The 26,820-nt window shown below is 35.7% G+C and overlaps 1 protein-coding gene across 7 annotated transcripts in view; it reads right to left on the bottom strand.

Annotated features, from left to right (window-relative positions):
- WDFY3 (WD repeat and FYVE domain containing 3) overlaps window positions 1-26,820 on the bottom strand; it is a 348,587-nt gene that overhangs the window by 256,635 nt on the left and 65,132 nt on the right. The window contains exon 3 of one of the 7 annotated variants that reach the window (XM_077142948.1): window positions 9,967-10,112. The exons of the other annotated variants lie outside the window; for them this stretch is intronic. The gene's annotated coding sequence lies outside the window, so the exon portion shown is untranslated. The remainder of the gene's footprint in view (window positions 1-9,966; window positions 10,113-26,820) is intronic. 7 annotated transcript variants of the gene reach the window in all.

The following is a 26,820-nucleotide window of genomic DNA, read 5'->3' as shown; positions in this document are numbered from 1 at the left end:
TGTAACCTGCTACTTTGCTGTACTCATTTATTAGCTCTAGTAGTTTTGTTGTGGATTTTTCCGGGTTTTCGACGTATAGTATCATATCGTCTGCAAACAGTGATAGTTTTACTTCTTCCTTTCCAATTTTGATGCCTTGTATTTCTTTTTCTTGTCTAATTGCTCTGGCTAGAACCTCCAACACAATGTTGAATAATAGTGGTGATAGTGGACATCCTTGTCTTGTTCCTGATCTTAGGGGGAAAGTTTTCAATTTTTCCCCATTGAGGATGATATTAGCTGTGGGTTTTTTCATATATTCCCTCTATCATTTTAAGGAAGTTCCCTTGTATTCCTATCTTTTGAAGTGTTTTCAATAGGAAAGGATGTTGAATCTTGTCAAATGCCTTCTCTGCATCAATTGAGATGATCATGTGATTTTTCTGCTTTGATTTGTTGATATGGTGTATTACATTAATTGATTTTCTTATGTTGAACCATCCTTGCATACCTGGGATGAATCCTACTTGGTCATGATGTATAATTCTTTTAATGTGTTGCTGGATTCGATTTGCTAGAATTTTGTTGAGGATTTTTGCATCTATATTCATTATAGAGATTGCTCTGTAGTTTTCTTTTTTTGTAATATCTTTGCCTGGTTTTGGTATGAGGGTGATGTTGGCTTCATAGAATGAATTAGGTAGTTTTCCCTCCACTTTGATTTTTTTGAAGAGTTTGAGGAATATTGGTACTAATTCTTTCTGGAATGTTTGGCAGAATTCACATGTGAAGCCATCTGGTCCTGGACTTTTCTTTTGAGGAAGCTTTTGAATGACTAATTCAATTTCTTTACTTGTGATTGGTTTGTTGAGGTCATCTATTTCTTCTTGAGTCAAAGTTGGTTGCGCATGTCTTTCCAGGAACCCGTCCATTTCATCTAAATTGTTGTATTTATTAGCGTATAGTTGTTTATAGTATCCTGTTATTACCTCCTTTATTTCTGTGAGGTCAGTAGTTATGTCTGCTCTTCCATTTCTGATCTTATTTATTTGCATCCTCTCTCTTCTTCTTTTTGTCAATCTTGCTAAGGGCCCATCAATCTTATGGATTTTCTCATAGAACCAACTTCCGGTCTTATTGATTTTCTCTATTGTTTTCATGTTTTCAATTTCATTTATTTCTGCTCTGATCTTTGTTATTTCTTTCCTTTTGCTTGCTTTGGGATTAGTTTGCTGTTCTTCCTCCAGTTCTTCCAAGTGAACAGTTAATTCCTGCATTTTTGCCATTTCTTCTTTTCTGATATAGCCATTTAGGGCAATAAATTTCCCTCTTAGCACTGCCTTTGCTGCATCCCATAAGTTTTGATATGTTGTGTTTTCATTTTCATTCACCTCGAGGTATTTACTACTTTCTCTTGCAATTTCTTCTTTGACCGACTCGTTGTTTAAGAGTGTGTTGTTGAGCCTCCACGTATTTGTGAATTTTCTGGCACTCCGCCTATTATTGATTTCCAGCTTCATTCCTTTATGATCCGAGAAAGTGTTGTGTATGATTTCAATCTTTTTAAATTTGTTAAGACTTGCTTTGTGACCCAGCATATGGTCTATCTTTGAGAATGATCCATGAGCACTTGAGAAAAAGGTGTATCCTGCTGTTGTGGGATGTAATGTCCTATAAACGTCTGTTAAGTCTAGCTCGTTTATAGTAATATTTATATTCTCTATTTCTTTATTGATCTTCTGTCTAGATGTTCTGTCCATTGATGAGAGTGGGGAATTGAAGTCTCCAACTATTATGGTATTTGTGTCTATTTCCCTTTTCAGTGTTTGCAGTGTATTCCTCACGTATTTTGGGGCATTCTGGTTCGGTGCGTAAATATTTATGATTGTTATGTCTTCTTGTTTAATTGTTCCTTTTATTAGTAGATAGTGTCCTTCTTTGTCTCTTTTAACTGTTTTACATTTGAAGTCTAACTTGTTGGATATTAGTATAGCCACTCCTGCTATTTTCTGGTTGTTATTTGCATGAAATATCTTTTCCCAACCTTTCACTTTCAACCTATGTTTATCTTTGGGTCTAAGATGTGTTTCCTGTAGACAGCATATAGAAGGATCCTGTTTTTGAATCCATTCTGCCAGTCTATGTCTTTTGATTGGGGAATTCAGTCCATTAACATTTAGTGTTATTACTGTTTGGATAATATTTTCCTCTACCATTTTGCCTTTTGTATTATATATATCATATCTGATTTTCCTTCTTTCTACACTCTTCTCCATACCTCTCTCTTCTGTCTTTTTGTTTCTGACTCTAGTGCTCCCTTTAGTATTTCTTGCAGAGCTGGTCTCTTGGTCACAAATTCTTTCAGTGACTTTTTGTCTGAGAATGTTTTAATTTCTCCCTCATTTTTGAAGGACAATTTTGCTGGATATAGGAGTCTTAGTTGGCAGTTTTTCTCTTTTAGTAATTTAAACATATCATCCCACTGTCTTCTAGCCTCCATGGTTTCTGCTGAGAAATCTACACATAGTCTTATTGGGTTTCCCTTGTATGTGATGGATTGTTTTTCTCTTGCTGCTTTCAAGATCCTCTCTTTCTCTTTGACCTCTGACATTCTAACTAGTAAGTGTCTTGGAGAACGCCTATTTGGGTCTAATCTCTTTGGGGTGCGCTGCACTTCTTGGATCTGTAATTTTAGGTCTTTCATAAGAGTTGGGAAATTTTCAGTGATAATTTCTTCCATTAGTTTTTCTCCTCCTTTTCCCTTCTCTTCTCCTTCTGGGACACCCACAACACGTATATTTGTGCGCTTCATATTGTCCTTGAGTTCCCTGATACCCTGTTCAAAGCTTTCCATTCTTTTCCAGATAGGTGCTGTTTGTTTTTGGAATTCAGATGTTCCATCCTCGAAATCACTAATTCTATCTTCTGTCTCTTTGAATCTATCATTGTAGGTATCCATTGTTTTTTCCATCTTTTCTACTTTGTCCTTCACTTCCATAAGTTCTGTGATTTGTTTTTTCAGTTTTTCTATTTCTTCCTTATGTTCAGCCCATGTCTTCTTCATGTACTCCCTCAATTTATCGATTTCAGTTTTGAAGAGGTTTTCCATTTCTGTTCGTATATTCAGCATTAGTTGTCTCAGCTCTTGTATCTCATTTGAACTATTGGTTTGTTCCTTTGACTGGGCCATATTTTCAATTTTTTGAGCGTGATCCGTTATCTTCTGCTGGCGTCTGCGCATTTAGACTAATTTCCCTGGGTGTTGGATCCAAAAGTTTGGAAGATTTTCTGTGAAATCTCTGGGTTCTGTTTTTCTTATCCTGCCCAGTAGGTGGCGCTCGTGGCACACGTTTGTCTGCGGGTCCCACCAGTAAAAGGTGCTGTGGGTCCTTTAACTTTGGAAAACTCTCGCCGTCCAGGAGGTTCGCTAGCCGAAGCGGCTTGGAAGAGTGCCAGCCGGCCCGGGATCCGAACGCGGGGAGGGTCGCTGGTCGCCGCAGCCCGGGAAAGCGCCCGACCGCATTTCCTAGTCGGCCCGGGGCGCCAAGCATGGCGGGAGGGCGCCAGCCGCAGCGGCCCATCTGGGAGAGTGCACGTTCCCGGGGAGTCACGGGTTTGGAAGGGCCCCCCCCCCCGTCACCATTCTCCGCGGCCTGGGGATTTCCAATCCAATTCTCTCAGTTGGTCCGGGGGGCCGCGCGTGGTGTGGGCGCCAGCCTCCGCGGTTTGAGGGGACCGCCTGTCCAATTCTCCCAGCCGGCCCGGGAAGGGGGAAGGGAATGACTCCAGCCGCTTGCCGGCCCGCCCGGTGAAGCCCGCGCCCCTCGGCGATCTCACCAGAGCGGGTTCTCTCAGCCAGCAGCCGTTCCAGGATGGGGTACGCTATCTTTTTTATCTCTGTCGTGGCTTTGGGAGCTGTTCTGTATCATTTCTACTCCCCTAGTAGCTGTCCTGGAGGAGTAAACTAAGATCCGCGCGTCTTACTAAGCCACCATCTTCTCCGGAAGTCAAATAGCACTTTTTAAAAGGATTTTAATCTAGAGTGCATGGAAGAACTTAAGCATGTGTTATCCAATATGACAGACACTAGTCAGATGTGGCTATTTAAACTTGAATTCAAATTAATTTAAATTACATTTTAAAAATCCAGTTCCTCAGTCATGTTAGATTTGAAGTGCTCAACAGCCAGGTGTGGCCAGGAGCAACCATATTAGACAGTACCAAGAGAAAGCATTTTTTTTCAACACAGAAAGCTGGGTTGGATAATGCTGGCTTAGGGGTAAATAAACCCCTGTAAGTTATATAATTACTTTATAGGTATACAGATAAGCTAGGATATAATCTATGACTTGTATGTGACTTAGAGATGACCATCTCTAATACATTTATCAATATTTAAGCCCCCACAAGATAGGAAAGAACTTAGTTCCCAAATAGTTACCTGTTTAAAACAGTACATAACATCAGCAATAGCACATCCCACACATAGTCACAATCTTTCAACTATCACATCAATACAACTGGAACTACTTTAAGACAAAATGTTCTTCCCACTCCCCTGAAGTTGTCATGGGCCTTTTTTTTTTTTTGGTTTTTGGTTTTTGGTTGCTTTTTTCAGAGAAGAAAAACTAGTTTTTAATCAGAAATAGTAACAGATATGTCTCCTTTACTTTATTTCCCCATACAAATTCACTAACTACTAGAATTACCCAAAATGCTTTGCCTCCCTCTAAACCCTCAATCTCTGCTTGATTTGCAATATGACTCACAACAAACTAATCTGTATAAGTATCAAAATTCATAGAGCTGCACATCAAAAAGAGGTCAATTTTGCTAGGCAGCCCCAGAGAGAAGCAGCTATCACCAGTCCAGCACAGTAGTGAATACAATGACATCAGCCTCAGTACAATCAAAATAGTAGAGTGAGATGCTCCAGGGCTCTGTATAGCCACAGAAGCTTTGAAAAACAACCACAACTGGCAGAAACATCTTTCTCAAAGCTTTGGAAAACAGTTAAAGGATTACAGTAACAGAGTGAGTGTCAAATCATAAAAGCATTTTACAAACAGCAGGATTTTGTGGTGCCCATGCTGTTCCTTCTTCCAAACCCTCACCATCTCAGTGCAGAGCTTGCCTGTACTCTCAGTGCAAGTCCCTGGTCCTTGTTCTAGAGGTAGCTGACTAATCCTTGTGCATATACTGAGAGCATGTATGTCTCTGCCAATCAGAACCAGACTGTTGCAGAACGTTGGTTCTAGGCTCACCATGCCCGAACTTGCCCTGCATGTAGAGGGAGTGCACAGAATTCTTCTACAGAACACGCAGGAGACCAGCTGTATGACATACAGTACAGTACCAGAGACCCTGAGGAAACACAGCTTTCTAGGGGGAATGAGGACAACTGAATAAATGTAAACAAGGGAACTCCTAGGGTTACATGCCACATGCCCAAGGCAAGACACAAGTGCTGGGGGGAAAGGGGGACAGAACAGGGAGTTCCTAATTTTGGTCTCAGGCTGTTTTCTAGAGTCATTGTATCCTTAAGCTCTAAGGGAAAACTCTCCCATAGGCCCATCTACAAGACTGAGAAAGGAGTTTCCTTTCTTTTCTTTTCCTTTCCATTCCTCTTAATTTTTTAGTCCCAGGCATTATAGCAAATCTATGTCATAATACTAGGTACATACAAGCTTAAGGAACAGATGGTTCAGGGTCTAAATTCCAGAGAAAATATATTAAAATAACAAAATGTCCAGGTTGTGACAAAAAATTATAAAACATACAAAGAAATAGTGGGCCATACTAAGGATATTAAAGCATTAGAAACACATTAACTAGGAGCACCAGCTAGACCTGGAACATATCAGACAAAGATTTAAAAACAAAAAGGTAAATATGTTCAAAGAGCTAAAGGAAAACATGGACAAAGAAGTAAAGGATATTAGAAAAATGATAGATGAACCCAAAGAGATTATCATTAAAAAGATTGAAATTATGAAAAATCATCAAACAGAGCTAAAAACACAATAACAGAGTAACAGAAATTAAAAGTTCCATAGAGGGAGGGGTTCAACAGTGGATTGATACTGGCAGAAGAGTCAGTGGTTGAAAAATAAGACAATTGAAATCCTTCAGTCTGAGGAACATGAAGAAACAAGAATGAACAAAAGTGAACAGAGCCTGAGGAACCTGTGGGAGGCCATTAAGTGGACCAATAAATGCATTCTGGTAGTCCCAGAATGAAAAGAGAGAGAGCAAGGGACAGAGAGAATATTCACAGAAATAATGGCTGAAAACTTCCAAAATTTAATGAGACATAAATATACACACCTAAAAAGTTCAACAAACTCACACAGGATAAACCCAAATAGACAAATACCATGGCACATTGTAATCAAATTGTCAAATGCCAAAGGTAAAGAGAAAATTCGGAAAGCCACAAGACAAAAGGAATGTGTCTTAACCAAGGGAGTCACAATAGGATTAAATGCTGATTCCTCATTAGAAAATATGGAAGCAAGAAGGCAGTGGGAGGACATATTGAAAGTGCTAAAAGGAAAAAATTGCCAGCCAAGAATTCTATATCTAGCAAAACTGTCTTTTAAAAATGAGGGTGAGATTAAGACATTCCCAGATAAACCAAAGCTGAAGAAGCTGTCATCACTAGCTGCTCGTGCAAAAAAATACTACAGGTAGCTCTGCAGCTTGAAAGGAAAGGCCACTAGACAAAATAAGCCACATGATGAAAAATAGGATCTCTGGTAAGGGTAATGACATTGGTAAAGATGGATGCCAGTACCACCGTATTTTTGGTTTGTAACTATTTTTTACTTCCTACAGTATCTAAAAGATAAATACATAACAAATGACAAATCAATGGTTTTGAACTCATAATATATACATGTAACTTGTGATAAGAACTACATAAAGGTGGGAGAATGGAGGTATTAAGAAACACAGTTGTATATATTGCTGAAGTTAACTTTGGGAACTAATTATAGTTACCAAAAATGAAACTATTATAGATTTTGGATGTTAAATTTAAGCCCCATGGTAAATATAAAGAAAATACTGGAGAATATGCAAACTCATAAAGATAGAAAGTAGAAGTTACCAGGGGTGAAGAGAAAGAAAATGGGAAGTTAATTTATAATGTTGTACAGTTTCTACTTGGGGTGATGGTTAAGTACTGGTAATGGATAGTGGGGATGATAGTACATCATTGTGAGTGTAATTAATCCCATTGAATGGTATGTACAGGAGTGGCTGAGATGGGAAAGTTTATGATGGATATAAAACTAATTCAAAAGAAGAAAGAAAGAGTAACTAAAGAGACAATGAAAAAAACTGCAATCTGTGATCCTGGATGGAATCTAATGGAGGAGAAACAGCTCAAAAGGACATTACTGAGATATAAGGAAAAAATTGAAATATAGACTATAAGTTTTATATCAATGTTAAATCTCTTGACATTGATAATGGCACTTAAGGCGTATACATAAGTAAATATCCATGATCTCAGGAAATCTACATGGAAGTACTATGTATTCAAGAAGGAAGATATATGGCAATCTACTTTCAAATGTTCAGAAAACAGAAAGATACATGATAGAGAAGGAAGGGAACACAGGGAGGAAAGGAGAAAGAGACAGCAAACAAGGCAAAATCTTAAAATTGGTGGATCTGGGTATCTGGGGATGGCGGGGGTGAAGGTATGTCAGAGGTTTCTATATGGAGTTTGTATTATTTTCTGCAACTGTCCAGTAAGCTTGAAATTATTTCAAAATACGAAGTTATTTTTTTAAAAGGTCTATTTTACTACACAATAATCTAAAAAATAAAAGTTTAAAAGCAATACGACAGCTTTTTTTTTTTAAAAAAAAAAACAATATACTAACAAGGAGCACATTCTCTAAAAGTTCAGGGCAAAATATCTGAGAATTTGCCAAGAAGGATCTGATCAAAAGTGGAGTCTGGGTCACTATAATTGGGGTTTTATATCTGGTTTTATCATTGATTCACAATAGTTAGGCATTAAATCAAAACCCATCTCAATACTTCTCTGTGACTTTTCTGCACAGTTTGACAGAAGATATCTGAAGACACGTATAAAGTCCTAAATGCAATATTTCTCCTGTCAAATATGACATACTGCATGCAGAAATACTACAATTCAAGTTAACTCCAAATATCTCCATTCTATTCTCCAGATTAGCCATAAATATAAAGGCACATTCTTTTAATCATAGTTGTCAGCCCTTTTATACACTCAAGTTTTCCCACTCTGCTTTCAAAGCTCTTTCACATCTCCAGGCTATCATGAAAATATGGCCTCTTATTCCATACATACACCGAATAACTCCATCAAATAGGTTTTAGGTGCATAGATGGTCTGCAATTTTCTTTTGGGCCCCCAAATCCGCAGTATGTAAACTAAGTGCCTCTCAGAATTAATCAAAAGGATAAATCTGGTAAATGCAAAATTATTTTCAGAAAAAAAACAAGAAATATAGTTTAGTGTTTTCACATAATCCACAATAAAAATAACTCTGAAATCAGCTATATATTTTATAAATCCAATAAAATAAGTTTAAAAAATGCTAACTTGAAAAACTGGAAGGTTAAGATCCCTATACCTGCAAGAACATTCATACTAATTGCTTCTATTTTGTTTAATTAATAGAACATGTCTTAAGGTAAAATTTGGAAGTCAAAGAACTCAGGAGTGACCACTAATCTCATATAAATCACTTGCATTGACATCAAAGAAATAAAACTTTTCTGAACAGACAAAATAAATTTTTTATCATGACTGAAAGTACATCAAAAAGTCTCAAGGGTGGGTCACAGTGGCTCAGCAGGCAGAGTTCTTGCCTGCCATGCTGGAGACCCGGGTTCAATTCCCGGTGCCTGCCCATGCCACACACAAAAAAAGTCTCAAGCTTTTTATGGCAGTTTTATAATATCATCAAATCTTTGACACTCTTCCCAAAGAGGTGGAGACTAACTCCGCTCCTCTTGAATGGAGAAACAATTCTAGCAAAAAGAACATGGGGAAGGGATCCTATGTGATTTCCAAGACTAGGTTCTAAAAAAGGTTTCAAATTTTAGCTTTGCCATTTATAATAATTGCTGTCATTCAGGTGATGGTTAGCATTAGATATAACATACATAAAGCATTTTACTTGATACCAACACATTTAGAAGCTTAAGAAATAAATAGCTTCTAACCAAGTACTTAGTGTTCCCAAAGTTTCCCAGAAGATATGTATTATTAGCCAAACATACTATCTTTCCCAGAAGATGTGTATTATTAATTATATAGCATATTTGGTTATAGCATTCACTATGAGATGAAAAAGTTAATTATGTTGTTAATTAACAAAAGTCACAAACTGCTGAAATCAAATCAAATGACAGATTATAAAGACTTAGAAAAAAAACTTCTTGCTTTCTATTAAGTCTAATAATTTGTGTTAGGTCAAAATGATGGAATATTACTGATTTTATATGGTCCAACCTAGTAGTTATATAAAGGAAATATATGTAGCATGGAAGTATTATTGAAAAAGGCATTTTCTTATTAAAAGCTAAAATAAATCTATCTCTCACAAGTTATAATATTGTGTAGTAAAGTACTTAACCTTGCCTTAGGCTTCAGGGAAGTAATCTAAGCCCTTGGAATGTCATGCTTGATAGGAATGTCCTTGTTTGCTTGGGGGCTTTGGGCCAGCCAGATAATAACCATGTGATTTAGGTGGAAGCCCTGAACCACAACAACAGCGTGATCTAGAGCAGAAGCCCTGAGCCACCCAAAGATGTGTTTAGGGTGAGAACTTGGGGAAAGCTGAATCAGCTGGACTTTCTGAAGGACTAGGGACTGAGTCAGTCATGTGGGCAGGTAACCATGCCTACATGATGGAGCCCCAATCCAAACTCTGGACATCAAGAAACAGATAAACTTCCATGGCTACTAGCATTACTTGTTACCTAGAGTCATATACCAATCCAGGAAAGTAACACTCTCCTGGCTCCACAAGAAGAGGACAACTGGAAGCTCTGCATTCGGAATCGTCCTGGACTCTGTCCTATGTGCTTCTTCTCTTGTCTGCATTCTTTTCATCTGTATTCTAAACCTGTGAATATAAACTGTGAGTATAGCAGCTTTCAGTGAATTCTGTGAGTTTTATGAGCAAATTAGCAAACCCAAGGGTGGTTTGGGAACTCCCTGAATTCACAATTGGTGTCAGAAGTGAGGGTGGTCTTTGGGACTCTTCCCTCTAACTTTGCAGTTATCTAAAAAATGTCACAGCTACGATAAGAAAAAATGAAGCCAGGACTGCGGTATAAATTGTATGGCTGGTTTTTTACAGCCATTTTAATATGTTAGTTGTTAACTCAGCCCATTATGAAATTTAACAAAATTATATAGTATATTTGGTTATAGCATTCTCTATGAGAAAAATAACTAGGAAGAATTGAGAATGAGGGAAATGACATAAAATTATGACTTACAGAAAGGCCTTAAGAATGATCCATAGTTTTTAATAGGATATATTGTTATACCAAACAAAATATTTTTCAATGAGCAATAAATCACTTTTTCAAAATCAAACAAAAAGGACTCTTACAGAAAGTAGGAGAATGATTGTAAAATTGGCACCTTGAGGTAAGAATATAAATTCCTCTTCATTTAATTAATGTTCACTGAGCAAGATACCTACCTTTTGTCATGAGGTAAATACTGAGACAAGTTCTTTAAATATGTCCATGATAAGAAAGGAGAATATAGGGTTTTTTGAGCTCTTTTTTTTAATCATTCTAAACTGCAAATAATTCTGACTTAGTATTAATGAAAATATTTCTAGATACCACCCATTTTATGCTTGAAATCATATTTTAACTTATTTTATTAGACAAGTAGAGCAGGGCAAGTTCTAAACACTTACTTAATTCTCACTTTGACTATATGAAATAAGTACTATTATTATTCACATTTTATAGATGGAAAATTGAGGTACAGAGAAGTCAGGTAACTAGTCCAACATCACGTAGCTAGAAGTGATGGAGCCTATATTTAACCAGGCTGTCTGACTCCAGAATTAGTGCCCTTTATAATTTCATTATACTACCTTTCATATTTGATTTCATTAAGCTACTTCTTATATTCAATAAAGTACTGAACCTTAAAAAGTACAAAGCATCTATATACGGATAAAAATCAGTTCACTTATCATCATCATCAGCATCATCATCATCATCATGTCATAGCAGGGAACCAAATGTAGTCAACCTTCCAGAATGCCCTTCCAAGGCAGAGGATTGAATTAATATAAACAATTATCCTCAATTCATAAAAAAAAAGCCTGACTCATTTAATTTATTAATAGTTTTTCTTTGATCCAAGCCCCTCCACAGAATAACAAACTGCAAACTGACAAATCATTTGTTAAGGGAGGTAACCAAACATCATACCCACACGGAGACAGAAAAAATGTCCAGTGGATCCCGAGCACAGGTATAATGAAAGTGAACTATTGAAAGAGGGATGAAATAGATCAAGCAACTAAAGGGAACAAACAGAATAATTTAAGTCTGGAATACATAGGCAAAAGCTCAAAAATGATCTAGAGTATGTTTTGGAAGGGATTTGATCATTTTATATTCTGTATTAGCAGCTTGCAAACTATAGCTCATAGGGCAAATCTGGCCCATCACTTGCTTTTGTAAATAAAGTTTTCTTGGAATATAGCCATGCTCATTTATATTATATATGGCTGCTTCTATGCTACAACAGCAGAGCTAAGTAGCTGCCACAGACACCATATGGCCCACAAAGTAAATTTATTACGTGGCCATTACAGAAAATGTTTGCCAACCTCTATGTGATATAGACATAGTAACAACAACAATTTGAGAACAAAGGAAAAGACATGCTCTGTCTTTAAAAATTCATCCTTACTTGACATATACAATTGAGAATTCTGTATCAATAATTATAAAGCCTCAATATACAAGAGAAAGAATAACTTGTCTGATAATACTGTTTTAATCCATTCTACTACTCATTTTGAAATATTTCAAAGTAAGTCTTTATCTTTGTGTTTTATGATTTAAAAAATAAGTTTCCCTTTGAAAGCAGCAGAATTGTATATATATTTACATGAGAGACTGTGAAAAGCAGGACAAAAACAGCACTAAACATTCAGGAAATAATTTTCAGATATTTCTCTATTTAAGAAACTATGCTACACACAAATACATACACACATATTTTGTGATATATACATATATGTCCATATAAAAATAGGGAGGAAATCTACACTAAACTTCTCTTTCAAGGTGGCTCTTCTGCTCACAGACAAACATATAAAGAAATAAAAGAGTAAGGAAAGGGAAATGAATATTGAATGCTTACTATGTATCAGACACTGTCCTAGACACTTTAGATAAATTAATTCATCTACTCTTCAAAACAACTCTGTTGTTATTACCTTTAGTAGAAGTGAAATTCAAAAGTTACACAGTTGGTAAATGTCCTAATTATTCAATCAATAAATGGCAGAGTGGAGATTTAAACCTCTGCCTTTCTCATATACCACAATTCTACCAACAAAAAGAAAAAGTACACATCTTCAATATATATTACAGCCAGTAAATTTAACATGCTGTGGGTTTTTTGTTTTATTTTTACAAAGTAAGCAACAATACAGTCTATTCATCCAAAACTCTAAAAATTGGTATACCCAGAACTGTTCCCTCCCTAGAAAGGATTTTATCCATTTAAAGACATTAAAAACCATCTGTATATCTCTGCTCAAATCTGAGTTCCAAATTGCATAACTGACTGCCATCTGACTTGCAAGCATCTCAAAAACAACATGTTTCAAAATAAACTCTTGATTTCCCCTCTCACTGACCTTGGCTTTCATTTAAGGATATTACCACTCATCAACCCGAAGTTAAAATTCTGGGTATCTTCCTTACTCCCCCTTACCTCACTCTCTTCATGTTATGTCCTACATTGGTTCTATCTACAAACTAGATCCCAAATCCATCCACTTCTCTCCAACACTCTTCTTCAATTTATCGTATCATCATCTTTTACCTGCAATACTATAATAGCCTCATTACTATTTCCCACTCTCTCTCCTGTCTTCTTTTGCAATCAGAATGCTTTTTTAGTTTGTGTTTTTGGTTAACACAAAAAAAAACACCTTTTCTACTTATAATCTTCCAGTGGCTTTCAAAATATGTTGAATAAAATCCACATGCATTATTTTGGTCCCGTAAACTCTTTCTACCTCTCAAATCTCATTCTACTCTCTCCTTGGACATTTCTAGGCAACCTTTCAACTTCGTCTGCACCAAATGTTGACACCACAGGGCCTTCCCTCTTCCTGTTAAGCTCCTTGCAGGGCTGACTCTTTCAGTTCTCAGCTTTAACATTACCTCCCCTGAACAACGCTGTTCTAACGATGTAGATTCCAAAAATACAATACTATCATGCCTCACTCATATGGACTAACTATAATATACAAACTCAGAGAACTGAAGTCGAGAGCCTGGGTTATCAGGTTGGGGCCTATTGTAAGCTTTTACGGTAGTCATATCTCTTCTGAAGTTGTTCCTGTTATTTCTAAATTCTCAGATGCTGAACTATTTGTTTTCACCCTGGTCGTTCCCAGAAACTTCGGGTATTTATGTGATTCCTGAGACACAGAGTTAGAGCTCTAAAGCTATGAAAGTCAGCAATACCCCATAAAGCGCTGTTTAAAAACTTGAAAAAATGATCAAACTTTCACTAAAGATATGAATGAGGCTGATCTGGATAGGACTAAGGTAAATAAGAATACTAGGTAAAGGATGGTATGGTCCATATTTTAAAACTTCAACTTTTGTATGAGACCAAAGGGAGAGATGTTTATTTAGTGCAAAATTTACATTCTGGGTAGTGCATTATCTAATTTAAACTTGTATGGCAGTTTATTTGAATACCATAATTACATGGAATCTTGAATAGGGTGTGAGATCTTGTTGGTTTGCTCAGGTTAGTCAGATGCCCCAATATGTCCCAGAGTAATTTGGGCAGAGAATAAAAAAGTATTTACAAAGTCCCTTTAGGAGACTGGGGAGAAAGGAGGAAATATTCAGCTTCCCCATCTGGGGAATTCCTGATATTCTCACAAACAATGGAGACAACCAATTCAATAGGCTGAGCCCTCAACCTTGGGGCTCATCCCTATGAAGCTTATTCCTGAAAAGGAGAAGCTAAGCACACTTAACATTATGCCTAAGATTCACCCCCAGAGAACCTCTTTTGTTGCTCAGATGTATCCTCTCTCTCTAAGTCAACTCAGCAGGTGAACTCACTGCCCTCCTTCCTATGCAGGACATGAACTCCCAGGGGTGTAAATCACCCTGGCAACATGGGACAATACTATTCCCAGAATGAGTCGGGACCCAGCATTACAGGATTAAGAAAAAGGGAAAAGAAAGAAATCAGACAAAATAAAGTTTCAGTGGCTGAGAGATTTTAAACAGAGTTGAGAGGCTATCCTGGAAGTTTTCTTATGCATTATATAGATATTCCCTTTTTAGTTTATGATGTATTGGAGTGGCTAGAGGGATGTACCTGAAATTGTTGAACTGTGTGCCAGTAGCCTTGATTCTTGAAGACAACTGCCTACCTATACAGCTTTTACAAAGTGACCACGTGATTGTGAAAACCTTGTGTCTGATGCTCCTTTTATCTAGGGTATGGACAGATGAGTAAAAAAAAACTAAGGAAAAATAAATAAATAAATAATAGGTGGGATAAGGGGTTAAAAAAAATTGGGTAGACTGAAATACTAGTGGGTCAATGAGAGGGAGCGGTAAGGGGTATGAGATGCCTGAGTTTTTTTCTTTTGTCTTTTTATTTCTTTCTCTGGAGTGATGCAAAAATGTTTTAAAAATGATCATGGTGATGAATACACAACTATATGATGATATTGTGGGCCACTGATTGTATACTGTGGATGAACTACATGTGTGTAAAGATTTCTTAATAAAAAAAAATATACACATATATAAAGAACTATATGATGGTTGTCTGACATAGAGGTTTGTACCGAAATTGAGGAAGTTAAGTGAATTAATAAAACAGATGAGAAGAGAGAAAAACTAACAAAGCAATTACTTTTTTTCCACTATTACTGAGTATAAATGATGTGCCAGGCATTGTGCTAGTTTGTGGATATGCAGTTTTTTTAAAAAAGGCAATTTTTTCCTCTTAATATGTTTAAAATCTAAATAAATACTATTAAATTATATTTTAAAAAGTATGTAGATTGAGCACAGAGAGATGTCCATTTCATATTTTAATCTATAACAAACCTTAAAACTGTGATTTCTGTTTCACTTTCGTTTTGTAAGCAATACAGAACTTAAGAAATAACTTCATTATTTTATTTCCAGAATCTATGTGAAAGAGCTACAATAAAATTATGACTATTTAGATAATAATCAGTTCATTTACATAATTACATTTATATGCAATCTGGTTATTTTATAACATCAAAAGCAAGTAAAATATTTTAATAAGAGCATTTTTTTTTTTTTGCATGGGCAGGCACCAAGAATAATAAGAGCATACTTTTTAAACAAAGTTAATTAATTCCATTTAGAAAAATGTATTTTTTGAGAGAGGAAAATGATCTGTTTTGATTAGGTTGAAGAGAGAATCATAAATTAATTCTTCTATTCTGTGGAAATTATAAAATATGTCCACAAACTCTTTAATCCTCCTCCCTTCAAAGGTGGAGCCTAATTGCTCTCCTCTTAATTGTGGGTCAAATCTAGTGACTTGTTTCTAAGGACTAGAATGTGGCAGAACTGGCTATGCGTGGCTTCTGAGACTGGGTCATAAGAAGCACTATGGCTTCCTCCTTGCTCTCCTTTTGGATCAATCCCTCTCTCTGAAGGAAGCCAAATTCCATACTGAGAGGATATTCAAACAGCACTGTAGAGGGATCCATGCAAATAAAGACTGAAGGGTTCCTGCCAAAAGCCATGTGAGTGAACCATCCTTAAATGATCCTCTAGCCTAGTCAAGTTCTCTCAAGATGAGCCAGCTAAGCCACTCCTAAATTCTTGACTCACATAAACTGTGAGATAATAAATGCTTGTTTTTTTAAGCTATTTATTTTAGGGTAATGAGTACACATAAAAAGGTAACTAATACACATTCATTCAATAAATATTAATGTGTACCTATTATGTCCCAGTCATTATTATAGGCCCCAAAAACATAGTGGATATTTAAATACAAACTGTCATAGAGGGGATACAGACAAGTGGTCTGGCAATATAGTATAAGTGCTCTAACAAGATCAACATTGGGTCTTACCTGGACAACTAGAACATAATATCAGGTTTCTAAAGGAGAATGGAAAAGAGGCTGAAAAGTTATTTCAGAAATAAAGAGTGAGTGTGAGTGTGTGTGTATGTATGTATGTGCGTGTGTGTATGTGTGTATATATATATATATATATATATATATATATAGAGAGAGAGAGAGAGAGAGAGAGAGAGAGAGAGAGAGAGAGAGAGAGAGCCCCCAATCTTGGGGTTTGTTCATATGAAACTTAACCCCACAAAAGATAGGTCAAGCCTACTTAAAAGCCTAAGAGTCACCCCCAAGAGAACTTCTTTTGTTGCTCAGATGTGGCCTCTTTCTCCAGCCAACACAACAAGCAAACTCACTGCCCTCCCCTTGTCTATTTGTGACATGACTCTTAGGGGTGTGGAGCTTCTGGCAACGTGGGACAGAAATCCTAGAATGAGCTGAGACTCAGCATCAAGGGATTGAGAAAAACTTCTTGACCAAAACGGGGAGGAGTGAAATGAGACAAAATAAAGTGTCAATGGCTGAGAGATTCCAAACAGAGTCAAGATGTTATCCTGGAGGTTATTCTTACGCCTTAAATAGATATCACCTTGTTAGTCAAGATGTAATGGAGAGGCTGGAGGGAACTGCCTGAAAATGTAAAGCTGTGTTCCAGTAGCCATGTTTCTTGAAGATGATTGTATAATGATACAGCTTTCACAATGTGACCGTGTGATTGTGAAAACCTTGATGCTCCTTTTATCTACCTTATCAACAGATGAGTAAAACATATGGAATAAAAGTAAATAATAGGGGGAAAAATGTTAAAAAATAAATTTAGATTGAAATGCTAGCGATCAGTGAAAAGGGTATGGTATGCATGAATTTTTTTCTGTTTTTTTATTTCTTTTTCTGAATTGATGCAAATGTTCTGAGAAATGATCACGATGATGAATATGCAACTATGTGATGATATTGTGAATTATGGATTATATATGTAGTACAGAATGATCATAAGTTAAGAATGTTTGTGAGATTGTTCTTATAAAAAAATTTTAAAATTAATTTAAAAAAAAGAAAGGACTAGGGTCAGGGAATAAAAAGTGATATATGTCCTACTTTCAATGAGCTTTATCTAAAGACAAGAGGGAGATAATTAGGAATTTTTTAAAAGTAGAGTTAGAAAACCAGATTTGCATTCTATAAAGATTATTGTTGTAGTATGGAAAAAGGTTTTCCAGGTTTTCTATCCAGGTTTTCTAGGACGATGTCCAGAACTGTGTTAGCAACAAAGAGGACAAAAGTAATAGATGGAATCAAAAGATATTAAAAAGGTATAAAGACAAGATTCTGTGATTGATTTTGAAATCAAATGCCACCAATATCTCAAAAATTCTAAAAAAGGAAAATCATAATAATATGAAAAAAATGTAGAATAAAAGAAAAATCTTAACTGATACTCTAAATTTAAAAATAAAATCACCACATTATGAAAACGGAAATGGATTTTAAATTACGACTGCCCTAAAAAATTAGAGCTATATAAAGTCAACATGCTGATGGCATAATCCTAATTTCCTTAACCAAAAAATTTCTAAATCACTAAAACTGATAAACCTAACTCTTTGTATACTTCTAGCATTTTTTATTGCTGATATCAATCACAGTTCTACTGACTTTTTTTAAGATAAAAGGACCTAACAGCATATTCTCCTATCTCTAATGAACATGTACATCAGGTATGCAACTCACATTTTTATTTAGATAAAGGGCTGTTACTTATCTTCTAAGGCTAGACTCGAACTCTTCAGAACTTCACTGTTCATAACATTTTAACATAAGAACTGACCCAAAACTATAATGTCAGCTTGTTAAGGGCAGATAACTTACACATCCTAGATATCTTTTTTCTTTTTACATCTTAAATATCTTAATATTCCTAGCACTGAGCCCCATTGCATCTAGCCTATAAGGAAGACAACAAATGTTTACTCAACAGATTCATCCCAAACTATCTGATAGTAGTCTGTGTTTAAATACAAACATACACACCACACACACGAACTCATAACTACTAAGATATTTACTATGAAATGATGATTAGAATTTGTTTCAAAATAATGAAAAGGTAGAGTAAATGTATGAGGATAGAAATGAAACAAGATCGGCTAAGAGTAAATAACTGTTGAAGCTGGGAGATTCGTTATACTGTTTTCTCTACCTTTATATGTTTACATTTCTTACAAATGAAAAATACAACTTTTCAAGAATTGTGAAACTTATCAAAAGTGAAAGTAAATGATCTAGTTCAGCACTGGTTAATAGGTTAGATTTAACTATTTTATAACAAACTCTAAACAAATAAAACTTGCACTTTTGTGGAGATTTCTGCCTTTAATTTATAATTCAGTATTCTTGTTATAAAATAGCTCTACCAAATCATTTTAAGTCTGGATCTTCCCAAATAATTTATTAAGGACTATGATGATATTATTAGGGGAAATATTCTTTTCTAATAAAGGGTGGTGATAACAAACCTACTCTGAGCAAAGTGCTAAAAATTCAATAAAGGGAAAGAAAATCACATCTGATCTCCCAATTTTCTCATCTTTGATTAGCCTAAAGGGACACTAAGGAATCACAAAAAGAAAACCGTTACATATTTGTAATATACAAAGAACCTAAATGGTCATTCAGCTCTGGCTTAATAATTAAAAGTCTGTCATTATTGAAAATGTTCTACACAAAACACCAATATTTTCTTTCATGAAATTCTGAGAAGTTTCATGAAGTAGATTGTTTCTGGAACTAAAATAGAATTGACATTTAGCATGAAATCAAAGGATTGTTTTATTAAATTATGTATTATAACTGGTGTTCACATTCTCTTCATATTTTGTGAACAAGTGCAAGCAACACTCTATTTTTTTGTTTTCATGATTTTCAAAACTTCTAATCCTCTAGTTCCAAACAAAGTATGATATCAATTAAATAATAAAAAATTTACTTACTTTAACATTTATTTTCCTGGCATAAAAGTCCCATCATCATTCATTATAAATTTGATATTTACAGACTTTGAAGTAACAAATGAAACTACTAAAAGCACAAATTTAAAAATATTGTTAAACTATTTAAAAGACACTCATAAAAATAATAAAATACCCAATTAAAAATAAAGCATCCAAGATTCAATATCATTCCTAAAACACAGCTTTTAAATAGATTTAAAGTCTATCACAACAAAATTTTGAGAACATAAACTGATACCATACTACCTTCAAAGTATGTAACTAACATTAAAATAAAGGCTCCAATTTCCCTGGCTATACTAAATAAGAAGCCTATAAATGAATCCAAAAGAAGGATTTTGTTTTCATAGCAAGAGCTTGGCATTCCATCCAAGCTAAATTCACAAACACTACATGGAAATAAAAGCCAACTTCATTGCTGGCTTGAAATCTTTAGTTTCCTATTTTTACTTTGTTTCTACTTCCACATCTAGAATTCTCTCTTTAAACTAGTTTAAAAATGGGATTCCAAGGAAAAAAATATATGCATTCAGATTTTAATAATCAAAACTGTAAAACCTATAGATACTAGAAAATTTAAATGTGCAAATTTCAATTAACAGAACTGAAAAAAAAGTCTTAATTATACACACACTAACACCACAATGTGTCTCATGCCTTTGGCAAGTGGCATGAAACCAATTTCTTAACAGGCGGTTTTCTAATCAAGATTGCTACTACTTTTCATAAACTAATAAAGAACCTGTTTCACAATAAACTTCATCCTGAAATTACATATTTAGGGGTAAGAGATAAAAAAAAAAAAAAGAACATATCTTATCAGTAAGAGGGATAGCTATAAAAAAGCCTTCTTTTGGGGAGGAAGCTATAATTTTAGAAGATGAACGAACAACATGGAAAGCTGAAATAAAACTAAAAGCAAAGGGCAGCATTTAGTCCATCTAGATAAGCTCACATGAGAAGGGAATAGAAAGAAGAATTAATACAGACCTAAGCAGCAACTTCCCCCATCACTATAGGAGTCCTCCCCATCCATTCTTAGCCAGCAAGTATTCTGTCTGGCCATATCACTACCCACTGCTATTGCCAATGAAAAAAATAAATCAAATGTGGAATTTACTTATGCAAATGGTTTATAATCATTAAATGAACAGTCCATTAATTAAGTTCCTTCCTGCCTGTTAAAAGTATTTTCAGAAGAATAGTGAAATTCTCAGCATATGGTTACCAGCAAGTGACTGATTAGCTACTACTTTAGCAAGAGGGAAAAGCTCTTCTAAAATGCCAATGTAGTACTTCAGCTGGGTTTCAATGTATCAATAATGTCATTCCAAAGAGAACACAGGCCCTTAAAACTAAATGAAATAAAGACACCCCAGAGATCTTGTGATCCCAAATTATTCTTTCAAATTAACCATGAATATGTATGTATATGGTAAAAAGTGTTTACCTTGACCTAAGATAAAAGATTTAACTTTTAGTACATCAATCAACCAGGACTCTTGAATTATTTCACTGATTCATTGCAACATTATCAGTCTCTGACCTATTATCTTTCTCACTTTTTTTCTACAAATTTCAGTTTTGCAGAGATGGGAGTTACAGAAATCTAAAAGAGGTCAGGTCTGTTGCCAAGATCACTGAAAAAGAGGACAGAGAGCCTGAGAGGCCAAATGGCCAAAGCCTTCTAGGCTAATACAAACTTTTCTCTTTATAGGTATAATTCACACTGACAGGAAACCTTTAAATCTAGGTCATTTGGTATCAGAGCTTTAAAATAATTGATAATTACTGAAAGTAGGTGATATGTACATGGTTGTTCATTTAATGTATGTTTGAACTTTGCCATATGAGCTGGTTTGAAAAGATGAATGTCCCCTAGAAAAGTCATGTTTTAATCTAAATCACATTTCATAAAGGCAGAATAATCCCTGTTCAATACTGTATTTTGAAATTATAATCAGATCATCTCCCTGGAGTGTGATTTAATCAAGAGTGGTTGTTAAGCGGATTAGGTGACAATAGGTCTCCGCTCATTTGGGTGGGTCTTGATTAGTTTCTGAAGTCCTATAGACTAAAGTCCTATAGAAGAGGAAGCAATTTGGAGAATGAAAGAGATTCAAAGAGAACAGAGCAGAATGACACAGCCACAAGAAGCAGAGTCCACCAGCAAGTGACCTTTGGAGATGAAGAAGGAAAATGCTTCCCGGGGAGCTTCATGAAACAGGAAGCCAGGAGAAGAAGCTAGCAGATGATGCCATGTTCGCCATGTGCCCTTCCAGATGAGAGAGGAACCCTGACCGTGTTCACCATGTGCCTTTCCAGATGAGAGAGAAACTCTGACTGTGTTCACCATGTGCCCTTCCACTTGAGAGAGAAACCCTGAACCCTGAACTTCCTTCTTGAACCAAGGTATCTTTCCCTGGATGCCTTAGACTGGACATTTCTATAGACTTGTTTTAATTGGACATTTTCTTGGCCTCAGAAATATAAACTAGCAACTTATTAAATTCCCCTTTTTAAAAGCCATTCCGTTTCTGGTATATTGCATTCCGGCAGCTAGCAAACTAGAACACCATATTAAAAAATTAAAAGTAAAATAAATAAATAAATTAGCATGTTCTACATAATGAAATAGCAGATTGTTCTGGTTCAGTGTTTAATATGTAATATTGTAGTAGTGATAAGCACAGAGAACCATCCCTATTTTCTGGGGATAGACAGCTATACCTCATTACTTTCCCCTTAAACACTGCAAATTCATTTCAAATTCATCATGTTTTCTAACTGTAAATTAAAAACCAAGGCAAAAGTCCCCTTGAGGGAATGGTGAGAAAGGGGGAAAATTCAACTTCCCCAAGTGGAGAATTCTTGATATTCTCACAAGCAGTGGGGACAACAAAAGCAATGGGCTGAGTCCCCAGTCTTGAGTCTTGGGGTTTATTCATGTGGGGCTTGACCCAACAGGGGATAGGTCAAGCTTACCTGGAGTTAGGCCTAAAAGTCTCCCCCCAAGAGAGCCTCTTTTGTTGCTCAGATGTGGCCTCTCTCTCCTGCCAAAAGACGCGAACTCACTGCCTTCTCCCTGTCTGTGAAGGACATGACTCCCAGGGATGTGGACCTTCCTGGCAACATAGGACAGGGATCCTGGAATGAACTGAGACTCAGCATCAAAGGATTGAGAAAACCTTCTCAAACAAAAGAGGGAAGAGCGAAATGGGACAAAATAAAGTATTAGTGACTGAGAGATTGCAAACAGAGTCGACAGGCTATCATGAAGTTATTCTTACGCATTAATGGAGAGGCTGGAAGGAACTGCCTGAAAATGTAGAGCTGTGTTCCAGTAGCCATGTTTCTTGAAGATGACTGTATAATGATGTAGCTTTCACAATGTGACTGCGTGATTGTGAAAACCTGGTGTCTGATGTTCCTTTTATCTACCTTATCAACAGATGAGTTAAAAATAAAAGACAGCATAAAAATAAATAACAGGGGGAACAAATGATGGAATGAATTTAGTAGATTGAAATGCTGGTGATCAGTGAAAGGGGGAGGTAAGGGGTATGGTATGTATGAATTTTTTTCTGTTGCCTTTTTATTTCTTTTTCTGAATTGATGCAAATGTTCTGAGAGATGATCATGGTGATGAATGTGCAACTGTGTGATGATATTGTGAATTACTGATTATATATGTAGAATGGAATGATCATTTGTTAAGAGTGTTTGAGTTTGTTGTTATATTTTTTAAAGAATTAAAAATTCATAATAAAAAATACCAAGGCAATAATAGAAATCAGTAATAAATCTGACTACATATAACTTTTTAAAGCCTTTTGCAGAGTAAAAAATACCATAAGCAAAATCAATACAAAGGAGAATACTGCAATATGTTTTACAAAGAGCTAACAAATATTCCTAATATATAAAGAGCTTAATAATTGAAGAAGAAATATCAAAAATCATAGAGAAATATGAGCTAAAGACATGTACAGGCATCTCCTCCTATATATCCCTTAATGAAAAGATATTCAACTTCAGTCATATTCAGAAAAATGTGCATTAAACTACACTGAGAAACTATTTCTTGCCAATTGGATTGGCAAAATTCAATAGCTTAAAAGCACATTCTTGGCAGGGTTATGGGAAAACGGGCTCTTATATACTTTCAGTGGGAATGCAAAACAGTACAATCCCCATGGAGGGGAATCTGGCAATATCTAGCAAAACTACATATCCATTTACCCTTTCAGCCAGTAATCCCACTCCTAGAAATTTACCCTGGAGAAAAACCTTCAATAGTATGAAAAGGCCATGCACAAGGTTATTCATTTCTGTACTCTCTGGCCACAAAATACTAGAAACTATTTTAATATCCAACCCAGAATATAGGATAAATAAACTGGGACGCATACATGCAAAAGAGGAAGGATCTATATAAATTGATATAGAATGATTTCAGGGTATTATTGCTCAATGAAAAGAGCAAAGTGTCAAAATATAAGACTGCATACTATTTCTTGCATTAAAAAAAAAACCAAAAACAGGAAATAAGAAAAAAAACATGTATATGTTTATCATTACAAAAAGAAATATCAGAAGAATAAATAAACAATGAAATTGATTATTCACAATGGTGAGGAAAACGGTGGGAGGGATACAGGGAGCAGTGCCAATTTCCTGTATAATTCTTAATTTCGAAAGCATGACAATGTTCTACATATTAAATATAAATTTAAACCAGCAAAGATGGGAAGAGGAAAACATCTAAAACAAAGCAAACTGAAATAAATTAACCCAATTACATTTCTGAGTATTTGATCCTCAGCCTTAAGTAGGGTCCATCATAAAGAGCTGGGGAGAAATGCAAACAAATCCTAAGAACATTTTTATTGTTGTTGTTGTTTGTTTTTGTAGTGGTATAGGTGAAACAATTCTGAAATTATTTTTCTGCACTACAAGAATGAGCAAATGAGTAAATATGTTGGTTTTGTTGGGAGCCCATATTCTTACTATAGAAAAGGAGATACATGGAACAGGGAAAGGCAAAGAAGAATCCTGCGAATATGGAACAGAACTGGGGTATTCATGTGAACATGTATATTTTTAAAATATATATTCATGTTCACATATGAATCCAAGTTACACGAGCATGTGCGAGCAAATGCATATGAACATATGCATGTATAAATATGTGTGTACATAAAGATAAACTTGTTTTCTAGCTCTGTCACCTGATAGGTCCAGAAGAAAAGATACCCCAACAAGTGTTCAGAACTTGGTTTCTAGTTCCATTCCCCACAGCTAGGGACAAGGGCTCCAAGGAGAAATGACTGAAGCCAGGGCTGGGACAGGGAAGATACAAGATGAGTCTTTTATAAATAATGAAAATAAAGAAGTGCTCAAAAAACTGATGAGGGCATGTGTATTAATCAAGTTTCTACAGAGAAACAGAACCCACAAGATAGATAGATAGACAGATAGATAGATAGATAGATAGATAGATAGATAGATAGACAGACAGACAGACAGACAGACAGACAGATAATTAAGAGATTTATTAAAGGAAATGGCTCACACAACCGCAGGAATTGGCAAGTCCAAATTCCCATACTCCATCAAGTTGGAAACTCAAAGATGATGTTAAATACCCCAAGAGAGGCTGTCTGTGTGGAGCAGAGATAAAAATTCTTCTTTCTGACTGCTGAATCATCAATTCTCCTTGTAAAGCCTTCAAATGATTGGCTGAGGAAACTTGTTTCATTGTTAAAGGCATTCTCCTTTGTTGACTGTAGATACAATCAGCCCTAGTTATAAAGCTTCCATTACAATGTCTTCTCAAGGTACAAAAAATTTAAAGAAGTAAATTATATTTACATAAAATAATTATCTGCATATACCTTATACAATCTCACAGATCTTCTCTTTTCTATTAATTCTGTGGTACTTTTTCATTCTTATTCAGGGATCTCATCACTCTCAAAAAGACAGCCCCTAGGCAAAGCATGAAGAAAGGAGGAGTAAAATGAACCTGAGGAGAAAGTTAAAAAGACAGCTAAGATCACACATTTGTATTTTGCCAGAATGTACTTCGGAGAGAAAGCTATTTACATTTTTTGATGACCTATACTCCCTCAAAATACAGTTACATGAAACCAGGTACTTAAGAAGATACTTATACACCAGTGTTCATAGGAGCATGATAAAAGGAAAACTTTTCTTGCAATTTAGGATCTCACAGTATTTTTGAATAGAGGGAGTGGAAAGAGGAAAGGAGAAGCACACAGAGGGGAAATACAGAAGCAAGGGAGGAAATGTTCTCATTGGCTGACATTAAGTTTTCATTCTACGTGGTGGGGAGTGTCTTACAAAGTGAGGAGCAAATTTACATTGATTAGTATGACATGCTTGCCCATTCTGATAAGCTTATCTCTACTGGACCAAACTAGTTTTATCACAGGCGTTACTTATCAACCCTATAGTGTATGCTCCATATTCTCGTAAAACTGCTGCAGTTTAACTGTTTCTGCCTTCTGGAAAAACCCCTTTGGGAAAAGGGTCTATTCCCTGACAACACCAAATGCAAGTGGCCATTATACTTTAACACGTATTATTCACAATAACCAAAAGGAGTAAAGCCTAAGTGTCCACTGACAGATGAGTGATAAACAAAATTGTTGTACAGACATACCATGGAATAGTATTCTGATATATGCAACAATATGGATGGACCTCAAAAACAATATGCTAAGTGAAATAAGCCAGACACAAAAGGCCAAATACTGTATGATTCCATTCATATAAAATATCTAGAATAAGCAATTCACAAAGACAGAAAGTTGACCAGAGGTTGTGACAGAGGAATCAGGATTAAAGGGATGATTTTGATTACTGAATTGTTATATAAATACGCCTTTTTGCTTTCTGGTATATTGGAGTAGATAGGGAGACGCCTGAAATCTCTGAATTGTAATCCAGCTACCTTGATTTCTGATAATGGCTGTATGACCCTTATCTTCTGCCCCTGTAATTGTAAAAACCTTGTGACTAACCTTCATCTGTACCTAATTATCCAGTTTTTCAACTTTAGAGTCTTGTAATCATTACAGATAGCCCCTAATGTTTAATAATGAAGGGTCTTGGGTCCACCCAGAACTAACCCACCCCAAGTCCCAAATTTTCTTGATGACCAAGACTGGATCTAAACGAAAGCAGACCCACCTGACATGCTCAGTAGCTTAGACTTTAACCTACAAGTCACGAAGACCTCATTCCACCATTTTCTTCAATACATTCTGTAACTAAGCATGTAATCAATCTGCACATGCTCAATAATCACATCACTTCTAATCACATCACTTCTAATTACATCACCTGGGCCACTGTGCTCATTATCCTAAACCTTGCCCACCTTTTCTCTAATAAAACTACCTAAATTTCTGCAGT

This window comes from Tamandua tetradactyla, chromosome 24 (genome assembly GCF_023851605.1).
Source record: "Tamandua tetradactyla isolate mTamTet1 chromosome 24, mTamTet1.pri, whole genome shotgun sequence".
NCBI classification, from domain to species: domain Eukaryota; kingdom Metazoa; phylum Chordata; class Mammalia; order Pilosa; family Myrmecophagidae; genus Tamandua; species Tamandua tetradactyla.
This window is presented reverse-complemented; position numbering and strand designations above follow the sequence as displayed.